This window comes from Triticum urartu, chromosome 6A, assembly GCF_056163025.1.
Source record: "Triticum urartu cultivar PI428250 chromosome 6A, HENAU_Tu73, whole genome shotgun sequence".
In the NCBI taxonomy this organism is placed as follows: domain Eukaryota; kingdom Viridiplantae; phylum Streptophyta; class Magnoliopsida; order Poales; family Poaceae; genus Triticum; species Triticum urartu.
Genome location: NC_141878.1, coordinates 510,651,874 through 510,655,915, shown reverse-complemented (window position 1 = coordinate 510,655,915; position 4,042 = coordinate 510,651,874). Strand labels below are relative to the sequence as shown.

Here is a 4,042-nt window from a genome sequence, read left to right as displayed (position 1 = left end):
AAACGGGCCTACAGAACTCCAAATGCCCTCTCGACATCCTTTCTAGCCGCTTCTTGTCTTTGGGCAAAGTGAGCTTTTTTCTGGCCAAGTGGATTAGAGATGGTGGTGACAAAGGTAGCTCATGAAGAATAGATACCGTCAACCAGATAGTAGCCCATGTTGTACTCATGTCCATTGACAGTATAGTGTCAAGGAGATCCTTTTCCTTCAATCAACCTCGCAAACAACGGTGATTGCTGCAGCTCATTGATTTTTTGTGAGACCCGGCATTCCAAAGAAAGCGTGCCAAATCCAAAGATCTTGTGATGCATCTGCTTTAGGTACTGTGGTGGGCTTCTTAACATGACCCTAATATTGCCCTTGTAAAGCCTTCAGAAAGTTCTTCCATTTCCAATGCATGCAGTCAAGAGATCCATGCAAGCCTGGCCACCCTCTTGCTTCTGAGATTACCAAGAGCCTCTCTGTGTCTACCACAGTTGGTTCTCTCATGTACTGAGGTTTGAACACCTCGACCACTGCAGTTGCAAAACCTGACCATGGCATCTCCACATGTGCTCTCAGACATCTGTAGGTACTCATCACACGAATCAGCGGTCGTGCCATATGCAAGCATGCAAAGTGCGGCCGTCCACTTTTGGTAACCAGAGAACCCAATCGTTCCCACGGCGTCCTTCTTTAGGATGAAGTAGTCATCATAGGACCGGTCGCCATAGTACAAATGATCGAAGACAGTCTTGCGCATCCGAAAGCGCCGACAAAAATGGTCAGCGGAGAGTGCATCGGGGACAAAGTAGTCAGCCATCAGTGTCAAATGGCTGCGCGCCCTGTTGCGGTTGAGCACTCAGACCCTTGATTGAGCCCCTGAAATTGAGAGCATACTCCTCTGCACGATCCGCGTCTTCAAGGACCGCCTGCATCATCGTCGTCTCATCGGAGTACTCCTCCTCGTCCGACAAGCCGTCGCACGACTCAACATACTGCTCGTATATGTACTCCAAATGAGAATCCATTGCTAGAAAGAAAAAAGGGAAAACTTTTTTACCTACGCCAATACATCGAATAGTTGTCGGCCATGGTGAGTATTCGGAGGACATGGATTGAACGGCGATGGAGGACAAGCGAGGTGGAGCCCTGCTGGAGCGCTGGAGGTGACAGAGGCGTAGAGTTCCGATAGGGGTGTGGCATGGCGGACGGGGTGATGAAGCGGTGACGAAGGCAGGAGAGAAAGAAGGAAAATGAGAAAATGGGGAGGATGAAGGCGTGGGTTCAAGAAGGGTTTTGGGTGGATTGAGGGTGTCGTAGTCCTACATGTCTGGTGTCCGAACTTCCACAAATCTCCTCATGTTTAACTTTGGTTTACCGGAGAAAACGCATCCGGACCGTCTCACAGAGAGATACAGTCCCGCGTTAGATGACTTTGACTTTGACGATCTAGAGATACAGTCCCACAAACGGATGCGGGCGATTTACGGGTCGCCTTGAAGATGCCCTAAGGTAGCCGGTGGGACGACATGTTACGTGGGCCGTCGGATGATGCCCGGTGCAGCACAAATCTACTCGCAAAGATCCAAGGGCTTTTACGCAGTCGACCGAGACTTGATTAATCTAAGGGGAGTAGCCACCTACTCACACAGCCGACTCATCAAGTCAGGATCGTGAGTCCTCTGCCTGCTTCTGTAGCGTGATCTCTTCTCGGGGCGACAGGCTCGGGCCCCACCTGCGGGGTCCGGCACCCCGAGTTTGGCTTCTTTAAATTCTCCCTCCCGGCTTTCTCCTCGCCTCCCACCGCGAGCCAGGCGACACACACCCACGAGGCCACAAAGCCACAGCTGCTCCCAACACAGACGCAAGCGATACAGAGGGCGCCGTTAGCATGAGCTCGTCGGCGAAGCTCAAGCGGCTGTACCAGCTGGCGGTGAGCAACATCGTGGCCATCGCGGCGGTGCCCTTCGCCGCCTCGGCCCTGCTCAAGGCGGCGGAGCTAGGGCCCGAGGAGCTGCTCGCCCGGCTGCGCGCGCTCCGGCCCGTGCACATGTTCCTGGCCGCGTTCGTCCCGGCCGCGGCGGCCGCCATCTACCTCAAGCTCCGCCCGCGCGCGGTGTACATGGTGGACTACGCGTGCTTCCGCACCAGCCCCAGCTGCCGCGTCCCGTTCGCCGCGTTCCAGGAGCACGCCCGCGTCTGGCCGGGCTTCGACGAGCGCAGCGTCCGGTTCATGTCGCGCCTGCTCGAGCGCTCGGGGCTCGGGGAGGAGACCTGCCTCCCCTACGCGCAGCACTACATCCCGCCGTCCCGCGACCTCGAGTCCTCCCGCGCCGAGGTCGAGCTCATCGTCTTCTCCGCCATCGACGACCTGCTCGCCAAGACCAAGGTCGCCCCGGAGGACATCGACATCCTCGTCGTCAACTGCAGCCTCTTCGCCCCGACGCCGTCCTTCGCCGACATGATCGTTAACCGCTACAACCTCCGCAAGGACGTCCGCAACGTGCACCTCGCTGGGATGGGCTGCAGCGCCGGGCTCATCTCCGTGGGGCTCGCGAGGAACCTGCTCCAGGTCGCGCCCAGGGGCTCGAACGCGCTGGTGGTGTCGACGGAGACCATCACGCCCAACTACTACATGGGCAAGGAGCGCGCCATGCTCCTGCCCAACTGCCTCTTCCGCATGGGCGGCGCCGCCGTGCTGCTCTCCACCAACGGCGCCAACGCGCGGTTCCGGCTGGCGCGCGTGGTGCGGACGCTGACGGGCGCCCAGGACGGCGCGTACCGCTGCGTGTACCAGGAGGAGGACGACCGGGCCAACGTGGGCATCAACCTGTCCAAGGACCTGATGAGCGTGGCCGGCGACGCGCTGAAGGCGAACATCACGGCCATGGGGCCCCTGGTGCTCCCGGCGTCGGAGCAGCTGCTGTTCGCGCTGTCCTTCATCGCGCGCAAGGTGGTGAGCCGCGGGATCAAGCCGTACATCCCGGACTTCCGCACGGCGTTCGAGCACTTCTGCATCCACGCGGGCGGGCGAGCGGTGATCGACGAGCTGCAGCGCAGCCTGACGCTGTCGGACGAGCAGGTGGAGGCGTCGCGGATGACGCTGCACCGGTTCGGCAACACGTCCAGCAGCTCGCTGTGGTACGAGCTGGCCTACGTGGAGGCCAAGGGGCGCATGCGCAGGGGCGACCGCGTGTGGATGATCGGCTTCGGTTCCGGGTTCAAGTGCAACAGCGCCGCCTGGGAGTGCATCCGCCCGCCGGCCGCGCCCGGCGGCGCCGACGGGCCCTGGGCCGCCTGCGTCCACCGCTACCCCGTCGACATCCCCGACGTGCTCAAGCATTAGCCTAGCCAACCCAACCCAGCCCGGCAGCTCGTCTGGTGCACATTCGTACACACACGTTGGCTCGTACACAGAAAAGTCCACACACTCCAGTAGCCACCACTAGGTGGTAGCACTAGCTAATACTCTACCAACGATCGACCCGTGCTCTGTACGTAAAACTAGTCATTGCTGCATGCATCCAGTGAGCTCATCTCATCTCTCTCTCTCTCTCCACGTTGCATTGCATTGATGTATGCTTCTCCCTTTTACTTCCCCTCTCCCCACCTCGCCCCTACGTGATCCCACGCACCAAACGTTTTACTCTTCCGAATTAGACTTGTCTTGAATTTGTCTAGATAGGGATGTATCTAGGTCTAGATACCTCTGTATCTAGACAAGTCTAAGACTGAGAAGAAGACGTGAGGTCCCGACGGGCGATGGTAGCTAGGGTTTTGCATTGGAGCACTGATTCCGTCGCCGGTTCGCCGCCGTGCTCTGCCCCATCTACCATGCTCGTGCTTGTGCGCTGCGGCACGCACGAGGTGGCTTGGTTGCTTCGGTCGCTTGCCCTGTCTGTTTACACTCGTTAGCCGTTACGTACCGCACGCTCAATTGGCGTGATGATCAGTAGTACCAGACTGCCAGTATCGTGTACACAAGTCCCTCCGTTTCCGTTTCTGTTTCTGGGACGACTCGATAATGTTCTCGCCATCCCTGCTCCGTCGTCCTACGAGT

General features: G+C 58.5%; 1 pseudogene; it reads left to right on the top strand.

Moving 5' to 3' along the window:
• Positions 1-1,768: 1,768 nt before the first annotated feature.
• Positions 1,769-3,523, top strand: LOC125514508 (3-ketoacyl-CoA synthase 5 pseudogene; annotated as a pseudogene).
• The last annotated feature ends 519 nt before the right edge of the window (positions 3,524-4,042 follow it).